Source organism: Bufo bufo, chromosome 1, assembly GCF_905171765.1.
Source record: "Bufo bufo chromosome 1, aBufBuf1.1, whole genome shotgun sequence".
Lineage (NCBI taxonomy): Eukaryota > Metazoa > Chordata > Amphibia > Anura > Bufonidae > Bufo > Bufo bufo.
This window is the reverse complement of record NC_053389.1, coordinates 45,889,071-45,905,996: the sequence shown is the minus strand read 5'-3', so window position 1 is coordinate 45,905,996 and position 16,926 is coordinate 45,889,071. Positions and strand designations below refer to the sequence as shown.

The 16,926-nt window shown below is 48.7% G+C and overlaps 1 long non-coding RNA gene across 1 annotated transcript; it reads left to right on the top strand.

The window, feature by feature from the left end:
• Positions 1-1,100: 1,100 nt before the first annotated feature.
• LOC120994149 lies at positions 1,101-16,722 on the top strand. Its single transcript, XR_005777336.1, has 3 exons — positions 1,101-1,158; positions 10,046-10,101; positions 16,283-16,722. It is a non-coding gene; the product is annotated as an uncharacterized LOC120994149 (long non-coding RNA).
• Positions 16,723-16,926: the final 204 nt, after the last annotated feature.

Sequence of the window (16,926 nt, the reverse complement as noted above, 5' to 3'; positions counted from 1 at the left end):
CCGTCATTGATCACCCCCCTGTAAGGCTCCATTCAGACGTCCGTATGTGTTTTGCGGATCCGATCCATGTATCAGTGGATCCGTAAAAATCATACGGACGTCTGAATGGAGCCTTACAAGGGGGTGATCAATGACAGGGGGGTGATCAGGGAGTCTATATGGGGTGATCAGGGGTGATCAGGGGTTAATAAGGGGTTAATAAGGGACAGGGGGGGGGTGTAGTGTAGTGTGGTGCTTGGTGCTACATATTACTGAGCTACCTGTGTCCTCTGGTGGTCGATCCAAACAAAAGGGACCACCAGAGGACCAGGTAGCAGGTATATTAGACTCTGTTATCAAAACAGCGTCTAATATACCTGTTAGGGGTTAAAAAAAATCGCATCTCCAGCCTGCCAGCGAACGATTGCCGCTGGCAGGCTGGAGATCCACTCGCTTACCTTCCGATCCTGTGAATGCGCGCGCCTGTGTGTGCGCGTTCACAGGAAATCTCGGCTCACGCGAGATGACGCTAATCGGCGTTAGTGTAGCCTGGGAGCGCCGCAGCAATGACGCCTTTCGGCGTTACGTGTGCGGCAAGAGGTTAAAGAAAAAAGAGCTTTCTCCTGTTTTAGTAAATCTGGAAGTTCTATGTCTAGAATTGATCTGACTTTGATAAATAAAGGTTATTTAAATTGTGTTAAACGGATGAAATACGAGGCCAGATCCGTTTCAGATCATGTTCCCTTCTTAATAGAGCTATGTATGGTTGGGAATGAGTCTAGAGTGAAATCCCCATTTAGATTGAATCCCCATTGGCTATTAATAATTGATAATCATAATCAGATAGAAAAGCTAAATCTCAATATATCTGGGATGTGTTTAAAGCATTTATGAGAGGGATTTTTATCAGTACAATTGCAAATTCGAGCAAACGCTATGCTATGAAGGAGAAAGAATTAGAGGAAGCAGCCGCTGTAGGAATGGCTAGATACGCCAAGGGAAAAACAGAGGAAGGTAGATAGATTATGCAGAGGACAAGCCAGGCTTTTTCTGACTTTCTTCTGGATAAAGCCCAACAGAGGCTGTTCTTCAGAGGACAAAAATATTTCTCAGAGGCAGGTCGTTTGGAGATGGACTTGTGTCCCCAAGAGATAGAGGATTCAATGAAGGCCTGTTCAGGTAATTCTTCCCCCGGATTGGATGGACTCCGGTATGAGTTTTATCGTAAAGACAATGACAGAGGCCGTCATAACAGTAATATTAAAGAAGGGTGAAGACCCTAATGAGTTGGGATCTTATAGACCTATTTCTCTCCTTAATACAGATGTTAAACTCTATTCTAAAATTTTAGCTATGAGGCTATCTAGTGTTATGACATCAATTATACATCCAGACCAAAACGGCTTTATTCCTAATAAGGGGACTCATTATAATTTACATTGCCTTTTTTCTAATATACAGACGTCTGGATATACACACGATCTATTTTGTCTATAGATGCGTCTAAGGCTTTTGATACAGTTGAGTGGGGATTTCTATGGAGAGTGCTTCATAGGATGGGCTTTGGCCCTAGGTTTATTAATATGGTTAAACTTCTTTATAGATTCCCCACCGCAAGACTCAATATAAATGGTCATCTCACAAGAAGTTTCCCTATGACTAGAGGCACTCGCCAGGGATGTCCACTTTCTCCTCTTCTATTTGATATCTATATTGAACCCCTGGCTGCCAGGGTCAGACAAGATCCTAGGATTCTAGAGTTTGGGGTATTGGGAACGGAAGATTGCATTTCTTTATATGCAGATGATATTTTATTTTATGTCCAACAGACAAAATCTACTTTGTTAACTATCATGCAAACGATAAACTCTTTTGGAAAAGTCTCAGGTCTGGATGTAAATTGGGATAAAACCACGCTTATGCCACTAGATACTACAACTATGCCCTTAGATAAATTTACATTCCCCAATGACAGCCCTTTGAACACCCTGAAAATCGCTGAGTCCTTTGAGTATCTTGGTATCACAGTCTCCCCTAGGGTGGAAGACTTTATCCCGCTTAATTTGACGCCATTGATAAATAAGTTAAGGTCAAAAATAACAACGTGGCTTCGCCTACCTTTATCAAAGGCTGATAGAATATCTCTAGTTAAGATGGTGATTCTCCATCAGTTACTCTATCTCTTTAGGAATTCTCCAGTTTGGATTCCGGATAGGTTCTTCAAAGTAATCGAAAGTATTAATAACGATTTACTTTGGGGGAGGAAACGTGTGAGACTTAAGTTAGAGCATTGGTATAAGCCTTTGGAGCGGAGAGGAGTTAATCTCCCCTGTTTCAGGGGCTATTTCTTAGCTGCACAGTTTTGTTTTCTCCGTGAATGGAATGATAGCCCACTTTGTAGGGATTTAGTGAACAGATCTCCATATGATAATTTTTTCACTCTATTGGAGTCTGATCAATTGATCAACCCAGATAGGGAATTTAGATCAGCCAGAAATCTCTTTATGAAGTCATGGTACTCTATTAGACTATGGTGTGGAGTGAAAGGTTCACTGGGATGCACTTACAAACTTTAGATGAATTAGCTAAGGATCAATATTGGCAAAAAAGTAATATTTTATATTTGACACAGGTAGTAAGTAATGGAGATATTATTTCATTTACAGATTTATCACAGAGAGAAAAAGCACAGAAATGATTATGGTTTTGGTATTTACAGCTAAGATCGGCACTTTTGAGTATAAAGAAAAATATTAGGCTTCAAATACACACTTCAATACAATTTAATGAGTGGATAGGGAACCTGGATCAGAAGATGAAGATTTCCCAACTTTATAAAAATTTACTTATAGCACGATTTGGAGGTGTCTCTTCCTCTGACCAGAGGACTTGGCAAAATGAATGTCCAATGATCCATCTGAATGACCAGGGGAATGTAACTTTGAATTTAAAATTGGTCTCACATAATTTTAAACACGTTTTGGTACAGTTTACTATTTTACATAGACTTTATGTCACACCTCTTTGGCTTAGTAGATGTGGGATTAGGAATGATTCCAACTGTCCTAGGTGTGATGTTCCTGAAGCGGATTATTTGCATATGTTCTGGTCCTGTGTAGAGTTGAAACAATACTGGGGGGCTATTCATAAATATATTGAGGGAAAATTGAAGGTGCGGATCCCTTTTTCCGCTGAATGTTGGGTATTTGGTGAGCTGGCCAAGGTGAGCTGTCAGCAATATAAAAAAAATCTTTTATTTAAGATAATGTTTTTGGCAAGACTTTTGATAGCATGTTCTTGGTTTTCGCGAAACAGTCCCACTGTGAATACATGGTTAAATCTGGTGAATATTACTAAAGATATGAATATATTTTGTATAAGCAGAGAAATACTGAGAAAAAATGGATTGGAATCTGGGGAGACTGGAATTCATAGAGCTTCCTCCGCTCTTCCACCCTCCACCACTACCCCTCGGTCTTGGGACAGAGGAGTGGTGGTGAAGGGTGGGGGATTTGAGGGGGTATAAAAAAATATGTTAATAATGATATGCTTTATATAATTGTTATTGTTGGAAATTTAATAAAGTTTGGTTAAAAAAAAAAAAAAGGTTGGACTGGGCAGAGTAACTTTATGGAGTGGGCAGAGTAACTGTGTAGAGTGTTTGGAGTGAGTAAAGATAGTAAACATTACACTAACCAAATGATTGATCAAATTTAAAAAGTGCACATGGCAAGCTTGATAGAGTGAGAAATGCATTTCAACTTTTATTTATTTATATAGCACATTTAATTGCAATGTTGTTGCCCAAAGAGCTTCACATACTTTTATAAAAACATTAGCAGCCGATTTGTGTAGGTGGGCTTGAAAATGAGGGAGTGGTGGCAGTTTAGAAATCATGTCCTGATTTTTCAGCTCACACTCTACCTTTTGTCACTCGGCTGGCTGCTCACACACCTGGGTTCATATGACAACTCACTCTACAGCAAGGGCAGAGAAGAGCGGTTAAAAACAAACTGCTCTAATTTGCACACTTCACTTGCGGTTGCCTTCTTCAAACGGTCGTAGTTAAAAAATCACAAGACCCAGACCTACATTTTAATGCATAGTATGTCTCTGAAATATAAAAAATGAAGGCACAGTCGCAGTTTAGAAATTGCCCTTCAAATTTGAGGTGGCTAGAGTGGAGTTTCAATGAATGCCAATGGGCAGCATGAGTTACAAACAAATGGTCATATTGTGAAAACTATCGGGACTATGGCTTAGCAGTGGGAATTTTAGTGGCAGCAGGGATAGAAAAAATGGCCCAAGGGTCAACTAAAGGGGTTTAGGCGGAAACCCTTCTGTCCTGTGTGGGGGGCCTGGTTTGATCCTTGCTATGGGGCCCTTACTTCTCTATGTAGGTGTCATGGTCTTACCTGCTTGCTGCTCTCCTTCGTTTGACATGTGCTGGCGGCCATCTTGGTTTCTGGGTTTCTTGTAGCCTTCCACCCTGCGGCTCCTCCTTCCCCTGGGAGGAGCTGGATGCCTAGCTCATATATATAGGAGGTCTGTGGCTTCAGTTCCTTGCTTGGTCCTCTTGTGTTCACATGCTTCTAAGACTGCTGCTGCTTCTGGTTCCTGATCCTGGCTTCGTCTGACTACCCTTCTGGTTCCTGATCCTGGCTTCGTCTGACTACCCTGCTGGTTCCTGATCCTGGCTTCGTCTGACTACCCTGCTGGTTCCTGATCCTGGCTTCGTCTGACTACCCTGCTGGTTCCTGATCCTGGCTTCGTCTGACTACCCTTCTGGTTCCTGACCTCTGGCTTCGCAAAGACTCTGCTCGGTTTCACCATCCGTTTGGACTTTTGCTTTACAGCTTTATTTTCAATAAAGCCTTCTTATTTTCACTTATCTCTTGTTGTACGTCTGGTTCATGGTTCCGTGACATTAGGACCAAGCCATGAATTCTGACGGTACAGGGCCATTCTCGCTACCCACGCTGGTTGCCAGACTTGATCAGCAGGATCACCTGTTGGGTCGGTTCGCTGTGGCGTTGCAAACCCTGCTTGAACGCACGGCTCATTTCGCTCCCGTTGCCGATGGGTCGGTTGTCGCTCCTGGGCTCGCTCCTACTGCCGCTCCGGTTGTTGCGCCAGAGTCTACCCCGACACCTGTTGTTGCGCCTGCGGTGTTTCGGGGTATGACCGGTTCTGCCCCTCTTCCACAGCGCTTTGGGGGAGAGCCAACTCAGTGCCGAGGTTTCCTTAACCAGGTGGGCATTTATTTCGAGTTGCTGCCACATGCCTTTCCTACTGAGAGATCAAAGGTGGGCTTCTTGATCTCGCTGCTCTCGGACAAGGCCTTGGCCTGGGCCAGCCCTTTATGGGAGAACAACAATCCGGTGGTTGCCGAGTTTTCCGGTTTTGTTGCTTCTCTTCGGAAGGTATTCGATGTGCCGGCTCGTGCTGCCTCTGCTGCGAAGCTCCTTATGTCCATCAGACAGGGTTCACGATCCGTAGCTGAATACGCCATTGAGTTTCGTACCCTGGCAGCAGAGGTGGGCTGGAATAATGAGGCTCTGGTCGCTGCTTTCTCTCATGGTCTCTCGGATGCCTTGAAGGATGAGGTTGCAGCTAAGGACCTACCAGTTGAGCTCGAGTCTCTTATTTCTTTCCTGATTTTGATTGACACCAGACTCAGGGAGAGACCTTCCTTTAAGGAGAACCTGCGGAGGTCTTCTAACAGATTGGTGCCTACGTTTGCTGTCCCACCCGTGCCTCCCTCTCCTCCCACGCCTCCTGGGGATGACTTGTCTGGGGGTGAACCCATGCAGCTGGGGTTTGCTCGCCTGTCCGAGGGGGAGAGGGCACTCCGGAGACGTGAGGGCCGATGCATGTACTGTGGTCTCGGTGGGCATTTTCGGTTGGCATGTCCGAACCGTCCGGGAAACGCTCGTACCCTGAGATCCTGTCGGGGGCAGATCTTGGGTGGAGTCTCCTCGTCCCCGGTTTCCCGTGTTGACAAACCACTGATCACTGTTGTCCTCTCCTGGGTCGGGGGCTCGGTGACGACCCAGGCGTTGGTGGACTCTGGTGCTGGTGGTTTGTTCATTGATAGTGTGTTCGCTGCCGCCAATTCCATTCCTCTGCAGGCTCGAGGTTCCCCACTGGCTCTTGAGGCGATAGACGGCAGACCCCTTCTGCCGCCACACGTGACTCATGAGACCCTTCCAGTGGGGATAGCCATTGGTGCCGTTCACAGAGAGTCGGTCTGCCTCCAGGTTATTTCGTCTCCACACTACTCGGTGGTCTTGGGGTACCCCTGGCTCCAGAAGCATAATCCGACTTTCGATTGGAGATCGGTCGAGATCCTCTCGTGGTCACCGCAGTGTGGGGCTAGTTGCATCCATGGGTCTGTCAAGTTGTTGTGTACTTCCTCGGACTCTCTGTTGCCTCCTGAATATGAGGAGTACCGGGATGTATTCGATAAGGTGCGCGCGGTTGCCCTACCTCCGCACCGCCCATATGATTGTGCCATAGAGTTACAATCTGGTGCCGTTCCTCCTCGTGGCAAAGTCTATCCACTGTCGGTAGCGGAGAATGAGGCCATGGAGGAGTACGTGAGGGAGGCGCTTTCACGCGGACACATTCGCAAATCTTCGTCCCCGGCAGGGGCTGGATTTTTCTTTGTGAAAAAGAAGGGCGGTGAGTTGAGGCCTTGCATCGATTACAGGGGTCTCAATCGCATCACGATCAAGAACGCTTACCCGATACCCTTGATTTCCGAGCTGTTCGATCGCCTTAAAGGGGCCACGGTCTTTACCAAACTTGACCTGAGGGCGGCATATAACCTGGTAAGGATCAAGGCGGGCGATGAGTGGAAGACCGCGTTTAACACCAGGACCGGTCATTACGAATCCTTGGTTATGCCCTTTGGGTTGTGCAATGCGCCCGCAGTCTTTCAGGAATTCATCAACGATGTTTTCCGTGACCTGTTGCAGCAGTGTGTGGTAGTCTATTTGGATGACATCTTGGTATATTCTGAATCCATGGAGGCCCACATTCTGGATGTCAGACGAGTGTTGCAACGGTTACGAGAGAACAAGCTGTTCGGTAAGCTTGAGAAATGCGAATTTCACCGATCCCAGGTAACCTTTTTAGGTTACATCATTTCCGCTGAGGGGTTCTCCATGGATCCTGAGAAGGTTTCGGCTGTCTTACAGTGGCCCCAGCCCAGTGGTCTTCGTTCCCTGCAGCGCTTTTTGGGCTTCGCCAATTATTATCGGAAGTTCATCAGGGACTTTTCCATGCTGGCCAAGCCTCTCACGGATCTGACCAGGAAGGGCAGTAATTCCCAGGTCTGGCCGCTCGAGGCCATCCGAGCTTTTGAGGCCCTAAAGTCCGCCTTTGTGTCGGCTCCGATTCTGTCGCATCCCAACCCTGGGTTGCCCTTTGTCCTCGAGGTGGACGCGTCTGAGACGGGAGTAGGCGCCCTTCTGTCTCAGCGTAGAACACCAGAGGGTCCTCTGCTTCCTTGTGGGTTTTACTCCCGGAAACTGTCTTCCGCGGAGTGCAACTATCAGATTGGTGACAGGGAGTTATTGGCCATCGTGCAGGCCCTTAAAGAATGGAGGCACTTGCTCGAGGGTTCGGTGGTTCCGGTTCTCATCCTGACGGACCACAAGAATCTGACCTACCTTTCTGAGGCCAAGAGATTGACACCACGTCAGGCCAGATGGGCTCTGTTCTTGTCACGTTTTAATTACGTGGTCTCCTACCTACCCGGTTCCAAGAACATCAGGGCGGATGCCTTATCATGGCAGTACTCCGAGCTGTCCAGGGAGGAGTCGATTCCGACTTCGGTCATACCTCCGAATCAGATCCTGGCCGCCATTCGCACCAGCCTGACCTCTCCCCTGGGTGAGCAGATTTTGGCGGCTCAATCTGGTGCTCCCTCTGGGAGACCCAACGGCAGATGTTTTGTGCCTGAGGAGTTGCGCACTCGGTTGTTGCGAACCTACCATAACTCCAAGACCGCGGGGCATCCTGGAAAGAATCAGCTGTCCTGGGCTGTTTCACGTCTGTTCTGGTGGCCTTCCCTACGTTCCGACATCGCCGCATATGTAGCGGCATGCTCCGTTTGTGCCCAGAGTAAGTCCCCTCGGCACCTTCCGTTGGGCCTTCTGCAACCCATAGCCACCGGGGAGCGTCCATGGTCACACCTGGGGATGGATTTCATTGTGGACCTCCCTGCATCCCGAGGCCATACGGTCATTCTCATGATTGTGGATCGGTTTTCCAAAATGTGCCACTGTGTTCCTCTCAAGAAGTTACCCTCTGCACAAGAGTTGGCCACGATTTTTGCCAGGGAGGTCTTCCGGTTGCACGGTTTGCCTAAGGAGATTGTGTCGGATCGGGGGAGTCAGTTTGTGTCCAGGTTCTGGCGCGCCTTTTGCTCCCAGTTGGGGATTCATCTCTCCTTCTCCTCGGCCTACCACCCTCAGTCCAATGGGGCCGCAGAACGATCCAATCAGGCCTTGGAGCAATTCCTTCGTTGCTATGTCTCCGATCACCAAGACAATTGGGTTGACCTCCTGCCTTGGGCTGAGTTTGCCAGGAACACGGCGGTGAACTCTTCCTCTGGGACGTCTCCCTTCATGGCCAATTATGGGTTCCAACCTGCCGTGTTACCGGAGGTATTCTCTCCCCAGGATATTCCGGCTGTGGAGGATCACCTTTCCGTCCTACGTGCTTCTTGGGTACAGATCCAGAAGTCCCTTGAGGTCTCTGCGCAGCGCCAGAGACTCCAGGCTGATCGCAGACGAGCGCCTGCTCCTTCCTACCAGGTCGGAGACCGTGTATGGTTGTCCACCCGCAACCTCAACCTTCGAGTGCCCACTCCCAAGCTGGCGCCTCGCTTTGTTGGTCCCTTCCGAGTGCTTCGCAGGGTAAACCCGGTAGCCTATGCCCTTGCGCTTCCTCCTGGCATGCGGATCTCCAACGTGTTTCATGTCTCCCTGTTGAAGCCACTGGTGTGTAATCGTTTCACTTCCTCGGTTCCTCGGCCTCGTCCGGTCCAAGTGGGCAATCGTGAGGAATATGAGGTGAGCAATATCCTGGACTCACGCCTGGTCCGCGGTCGGTTGCAGTTTTTGGTCCATTGGCGTGGTTATGGTCCAGAGGAGCGTTCCTGGGTTCCCTCCGCAGATGTCCATGCTCCTGCCTTGCTCCGAGCCTTCCACGCACGCTTCCCTCAGAAACCGTTTTGTGCTCCGCGGAGGAGGGGCCCTTGAGGGGGAGGTACTGTCATGGTCTTACCTGCTTGCTGCTCTCCTTCGTTTGACATGTGCTGGCGGCCATCTTGGTTTCTGGGTTTCTTGTAGCCTTCCACCCTGCGGCTCCTCCTTCCCCTGGGAGGAGCTGGATGCCTAGCTCATATATACGTATAGGAGGTCTGTGGCTTCAGTTCCTTGCTTGGTCCTCTTGTGTTCACATGCTTCTAAGACTGCTGCTGCTTCTGGTTCCTGATCCTGGCTTCGTCTGACTACCCTTCTGGTTCCTGATCCTGGCTTCGTCTGACTACCCTGCTGGTTCCTGATCCTGGCTTCGTCTGACTACCCTGCTGGTTCCTGATCCTGGCTTCGTCTGACTACCCTGCTGGTTCCTGATCCTGGCTTCGTCTGACTACCCTTCTGGTTCCTGACCTCTGGCTTCGCAAAGACTCTGCTCGGTTTCACCATCCGTTTGGACTTTTGCTTTACAGCTTTATTTTCAATAAAGCCTTCTTATTCTCACTTATCTCTTGTTGTACGTCTGGTTCATGGTTCCGTGACAGTAGGCCACTAACAGTTCATACAGTGTTCAGCCCTATTCTACTGGGACATCAATATTCTACTCCTGGACAACCCCTTTAATGGCCTGTCCTAAGCATAGGGCATCAATACGCCGACCCCCTGCTTGATGCAGTGCACTCTACTGCAGCCCATGGCAGGTGGTAGGTGAGGGACGTAGGTGATTGGGCAGTTCTAAGCCTTAGATTCTGATAGATTTGGTATTTATATATTTTTATTTCTCTGTTTATCTCTAGAGTTATCCTGTAGACATGGCAGTGATCCCAGATGATTCTCCTGCCCACGAGAAAACGTAAGTGATCACAAAGGTGCGAGAAAAACTACTCGTGGACGTGGAGATCACTATGGGACGAATGTACTGTACATAGAAATCATAGAAAAATGTCATATAACACCTTTCCCCCACCTTCACCCACAGATGCTGCTCATTAAAAGCTGTTGTTCCATAAATGTCCACCTCTGGCACGCGCTCCTATCTTAAAAACAGCCTACCACCACACCACACATGTGCACCTTACTGTGCATTCACTTAAGGCCCTATTTTTTACATAGAAGCAGATCCCAGGGGCTCGGCTAATTTTTGCAGTGCCATAGAAGCGAATGGACAGTGGCAGTTTCCTCTCCATTAGCTTCAGGGCTCCATTCTCTAGAAGTGGGACCTGTCCTGCACCTATGGGACACTTATGGTATATTCTAGCAATTTGCCATAAATGTTCCAATTGGTAATATCCTTTTAAAAGTGGTTGTCCAACCAACAAAGCAGTTTAACATGTGCTCCACAATGTGCTTAGCATAAAGAAACAAAGCCACTTATCTGTTCACCGATGCTCTATTCCAGCGCCGAGGGTCCAATCTCCAATGCTTCTGGTCCCCTGTGGACTAGAGGTTTACACCCTGATGTCATCATGTGCACTGCTGCGTCTATTCACTGGCCTCAGAGGTTTTGTGTCTCTTAAAGACACGTCACTGCTAAGGTCAGTGAATGGCTGCAGAGGTGATGATGGATGGGATGCTACTAGAGTTGAGCGAACACCTGGATGTTCGGGTTCGAGAAGTTCGGCCGAACTTCCCGGAAATGTTCGGGTTCGGGATCCGAACCCGACCCGAACTTCGTCCCGAACCCGAACCCCATTGAAGTCAATGGGGACCCGAACTTTTCGGCACTAAAAAGGCTGTAAAACAGCCCAGGAAAGGGCTAAAGGGCTGCAAAAGGCAGCAAAATGTAGTTAAATCCCCTGCAAACAAATGTGGATAGGGAAATGAATTAAAATAAAATAAAAATATAAAAAAATTAACCAATATCAATTGGAGAGAGGTCCCATAGCAGAGAATCAGGCTTCACGTCACCCACCACTGGAACAGGCCACTGTCAGATATTTAGACCCCGGCACCCAGGCAGAGGAGAGAGGTCCCATAGCAGAGAATCAGGCTTCATGTCATAGCAGAGAATCAGGCTTCACGTCACCCAAAACTGGAACAGGCCACTGTCAGATATTTTTAGGCCCCGGCACCCAGACAGAGGAGAGGTTCATTCAACTTTGGGTTGCCCCGCAATATAATGGTAAAATGAAAATAAAAATAGGATTGAATGAGGAAGTGCCCTGGAGTAGAATAATATATTGTTAAGGGGAGGTAGTTAATGTCTAATCTGCACAAGGGATGGACAGGTCCTGTGGGATCCGTGCTTGGTTCAGTTTTATGAGCGTCAGCTTGTCCACATTGGCTGTAGACAGGCGGCTGCGTTTGTCTGTAATGACGCCCCCTGCCGTGCTGAATACACGTTCAGACAAAACGCTGGCCGCCGGGCAGGCCAGCACCTCCAAGGCATAAAAGGCTAGCTCTGGCCACGTGGACAATTTGGAGACCCAGAAGTTGAATGGGGCCGAACCATCAGTCAGTACGTGGAGGGGTGTGCACAGGTACTGTTCCACCATGTTAGTGAAATGTTGCCTCCTGCTAACACGTTCCGTATCAGGTGGTGGTGCAGTTAGCTGTGGCGTGTTGACAAAACTTTTCCACATCTCTGCCATGCTAATCCTGCCCTCAGAGGAGCTGGCCGTGACACAGCTGCGTTGGTGACCTCTTACTCCTCCTCTGCCTTCGCCTTGGGCTTCCACTTGTTCACCTGTGACATTTGGGAATGCTCTCAGTAGCGCGTCTACCAACGTGCGCTTGTACTCGCGCATCTTCCTATCACGCTCCAGTGCAGGAAGTAAGGTGGGCACATTGTCTTTGTACCGGGGATCCAGCAGGGTGGCAACCCAGTAGTCCGCACACGTTAAAATCTGGGCAACTCTGCTGTCGTTGCGCAGGCACTGCAGCATGTAGTCGCTCATGTGTGCCAGGCTGCCCAGAGGTAAGGACAAGCTGTCCTCTGTGGGAGGCGTATCGTCATCGTCCTGCGTTTCCCCCCAGCCACGCACCAGTGATGGGCCCGAGCTGCTTTGGGTGCCACCCCGCTGTGAACATGCTTCATCCTCATCCTCCTCATCCTCCTCCTCATCCTCGTCCTCCTCGTCCTCCAGTAGTGGGCCCTGTCTGGCCACATTTGTACCTGGCCTCTGCTGTTGCAAAAAACCTCCCTCTGAGTCACTTCTAAGAGACTGGCCTGAAAGTGCTAAAAATTACCCCTCTTCCTCCTCCTCCTGCTCCTGGGCCACCTCCTCTTCCATCATCGCTCTAAGTGTTTTCTCAAGGAGACATAGAAGCGGTATTGTAACGCTGATAACGGCGTCATCGCCACTGGCCATGTTGGTGGAGTACTCGAAACAACGCAACAGGGCACACAGGTCTCGCATGGAGGCCCAGTCATTGGTGGTGAAGTGGGGCTGATCCGCAGTGCGACTGACCCGTTCGTGCTGCAGCTGAAACTCCACTATGGCCTGCTGCTGCTCGCACAGTCTGTTCAGCATGTGCAAGGTGGAGGTCCACCTGGTGGGCACGTCGCATATGAGGCGGTGAGCGGGAAGGCCGAAGTTACGCTGTAGCGCAGACAGGCAAGCAGCGGCAGGATGTGAACGCCGGAAGCGCGCACAGACGGCCCACACTTTATGCAGCAGCTCTGACATGTCGGGGTAGTTGTGAATGAACTTCTGCACCACCAAATTCAGCACATGCGCCAGGCAAGGGATGTGCGTCAAACCGGCTAGTTCCAGAGCTGCAACGAGATTTCGCCCATTATCGCACACCACCAGGCCAGGCTTGAGGCTCACCGGCAGCAACCACTCGTCGGTCTGTTGTTCTATACCCCGCCACAACTCCTGTGCGGTGTGGGGCCTGTCCCCCAAACATATGAGTTTCAGAATGGCCTGATGACGTTTACCCCGGCCTGTGCTGAAGTTGGTGGTGAAGGTGTGTGGCTGACTGGATGAGCAGGTGGAAGAAGAGGAGGAGGAAGCTGAGTAGGAGGAGGAGGCAACAGGAGGCAAAGAATGTTGCCCTGCGATCCTTGGCGGCGGAAGGACGTGCGCCAAACAGCTTTTTGCCTGGGGCCCAGCCGCCACTACATTTACCCAGTGTGCAGTTAGGGAGATATAGCGTCCCTGGCCGTGCTTACTGGTCCACGTATCTGTGGTTAGGTGGACCTTGCCACAGATGGCGTTGCGCAGTGCACACTTGATTTTATCGGATACTTGGTTGTGCAGGGAAGGCACGGCTCTCTTGGAGAAGTAGTGGCGGCTGGGAACAACATACTGTGGGACAGCAGGCGACATGAGGTGTTTAAAGCTGTCTGTGTCCACCAGCCTGAATGACAGCATTTCATAGGCCAGTAGTTTAGAAATGCTGGCATTCAGGGCCAGGGATCGAGGGTGGCTAGGTGGGAATTTACGCTTTCTCTCAAATGTTTGTGAGATGGAGAGCTGAACGCTGCCGTGTGACATGGTTGAGATGCTTGGAGACAGAGGTGGTGGTGTTGGTGGTACATCCTCTGTTTGCTGGGCGGCAGGTGCCAACGTTCCTCCAGAGGTGGAGGAAGAGGCCGAGGCGGCAGCAGCAGAAGAAGTAGCAGGGGGAGCCTGAGTGAGTTCCTTGTTTTTAAGGTGTTTACTCCACTGCAGTTCATGCTTTGCATGCAGGTGCCTGGTCATGCAGGTTGTGCTAAGGTTCAGAACGTTAATGCCTCGCTTCAGGCTCTGATGGCACAGCGTGCAAACCACTCGGGTCTTGTCGTCAGCACATTGTTTGAAGAACTGCCACGCCAGGGAACTCCTTGAAGCTGCCTTTGGGGTGCTGGGTCCCAGATGGCGGTGGCCAGTAGCAGACGGACTCTCTTGGCGGCGGGTGTTCTGCTTTTGCCCACTGCTCCCTCTTTTGCTACGCTGTTGGCTCGGTCTCACCACTGCCTCTTCCTCCGAATTCTGAAAGTCAGTGGCACGACCTTCATTCCATGTGGGGTCTAGGACCTCATCGTCCCCTGCACCGTCTTCCACCCAGTCTTCCTCCCTGACCTTCTGTTCAGTCTGCACACTGCAGAAAGACGCAGCAGTTGGCACCTGTGTTTCGTCATCATCAGAGACGTGCTGAGGTGGTATTCCCATGTCCTCATCATCAGGAAACATAAGTGGTTGTGCGTTAGTGCATTCTATCTCTTCCACCCCGATGAAGGGCTAGGTGGATGCCCTTGGGAAACCCTGCCAGCAGAGTTTTCAAACAGCATAAGAGACTGCTGCATGACTTGAGGCTCAGACAGTTTCCCTGATATGCATGGGGGTGATGTGACAGACTGATGGGCTTGGTTTTCATGCGCCATCTGTGAACGTGCTGGATCCACTGTCGGCCACCCAATTGACTAATGCCTGTACCTGCTCAGGCCTTACCATCCTTAGAACGGCATTGGGCCTCACCAAATATCGCTGTAAATTCTGCTGGCTACTGGGACCTGAGGTAGTTGGTTCACTAGGACGTGTGGCTGTGGCAGAACGGCCACGTCCTCTCCCAGCACCAGAGGGTCCACTAACACCACCACGACCATGTCCGCGTCCGCGTCCCTTACTAGATGTTTTCCTCATTGTTACCGTTCACCACAATAAGAAAAAAATTATTTGGCCCAATGTATTGAATTCAAATTCAGGCCTTTTTTTACAGGCACCTAACACTATCTGGCTATCTATTTAGGTACCGTATTACACTAATACAGGCACAGCAGTAACAGATTTAGCTGAATATAAATTGTAGGTCTAGTATTTAGGCGCTGGATGACAGGTATCCCTTTTACGGACAGAATTAGACTTGGAAATGCACGGTAGCGTGGAAAGTTATTGAGGATGACCCTATCCGCACCTTCAATCTAATATACCCTTTTATGGATAGATTTAACCTTGGCCTAATAGAGCAGAAACCACTGATTTAGGGAATTGCTAAGTTGGGAATTGTATTAAACCCAGAACAAAAACTGTTCTTCGGCAGACAGCAGACAGTATTACAATTGGCAAGCCACAGCTGAAACACCAGATTTAGGGTACTGCTATTTTGGCAATTGTATTTTTACCCCTCAATAAAATAGCAAGCACAGCCAAGCCCCTGATGTAGGATATAGCAAAAAAAAAACAACACACTATTGATGGTTAAAAATGGACTTGGTGGCAGCTTGTGCTGGCGCACCACAAGACACAAAATGGCCGCCGATCACCCCAGAAAAAAGTGACTGAAAAACGCTCTGGGCAGCCTTAAAACAGTGAGCAATTGAATAGCAGAGGTTGTATGATACACAGCTGTATATCGATCACTTCAGTAAATAAATCCCTGCCTAATCTCGCCCTAACAGCAGCAGCTGCATCCTATCCCTACACTGATCAGAGCAGAGTGACGTGCCGCGCTACGTGACTCCAGCTTAAATAGAGGCTGGGTCACATATTGCACTGGCCAATCACAGCCATGCCAATAGTAGGCATGGCTGTGATGGCCTCTTGGGGCAAGTAGTATGACGCTTGTTGATTGGCTGCTTTGCAGCCTTTCAAAAAGCTCCAAGAAAGCGCCGAACACCGAACCCGAACCTGGACTTTTACTATACAGTTCGGGTTTGCTCATCCCTAGATGCCACACTTCTGGTCTTTAGGTCACCAGAAGCAGCAAAGAGAGGATCTTCAGTGCTATAATGGAGCACTGGTGAACAGGTAAGTGACTTTTTTATCTTGAAGCTAAGCACTTTCGAGGGCAGAAGAAAAACAGCTTTGAGGGTCGGAAACCACTTTGATATTCTACTTTGAGGGTAATGGTAGGTGGGATTCAGGTTATTGTCACAATGGCTATTGCTGTATATGGAGCCATGCCACCATGTACATACAGATGTGTCATTCATTACTTTTCCTCTTGGTCCAAGATATCCAGAAATTAGATGTCCAGAAAATTTTTCTGCTACTCTAAACGCCCCCAACAGAGTAATGCTAAAGTTGTATTTTTCAAGCTGGAGAATTCAAGCCATTCGTCTTGAGAAGCTGTATACAGTACTTACATCTATTGATTTTTCTCAAAAGAACTCCTGTAGACAGCAATTTGATTGCCTATGGCACACTTATCAAGGAGGAGGGGTAAGTGAGTGAAAAGTCAGAGACTACCTAAACATATGAAGTCCACTATAATGTTCTAAGGGCTGTCTACACCTTGAACACATGCTGCTAGGTTGCCTAACTTCAGTTGATCACAGGGATTCCCCAGAATCAGTTTATCATCTAGGGACCCATCCATCAAAAAGAAGTTTCTATGAGAAAGTAAGTTGTTGACTGAACCTAGGTGAGCTATGAGTATCATATCATCTTGATCTTGGTTGAAACATAACATAAGAAACTGGGACTAAGACAATACATGTGCAGGAGAAAAAAACGAGGCGTAGAATTAATGGAACATATACAGATTGGATCATCACTAGTAGTGAGTAGCATCGGGGTCAGTATTAAATACTTGGCTTAATCGTTCACACTGAAATCCAATAAGGGGGGTGGTGACCTCTTCCAAAAAACATAATGTAGACAACAATAAATTTGTTTTGAATGTTTTTTTTTTTTTTCAGAAGTTCCATCAACCTTGCAAGATTGACCAGGATTCAGAAGAGAAGTCTCCACCTCCAGAAACTGCCACAGAATCACCCATTCCTCTACCGGCTCAAAAAATGGAGAAGAAC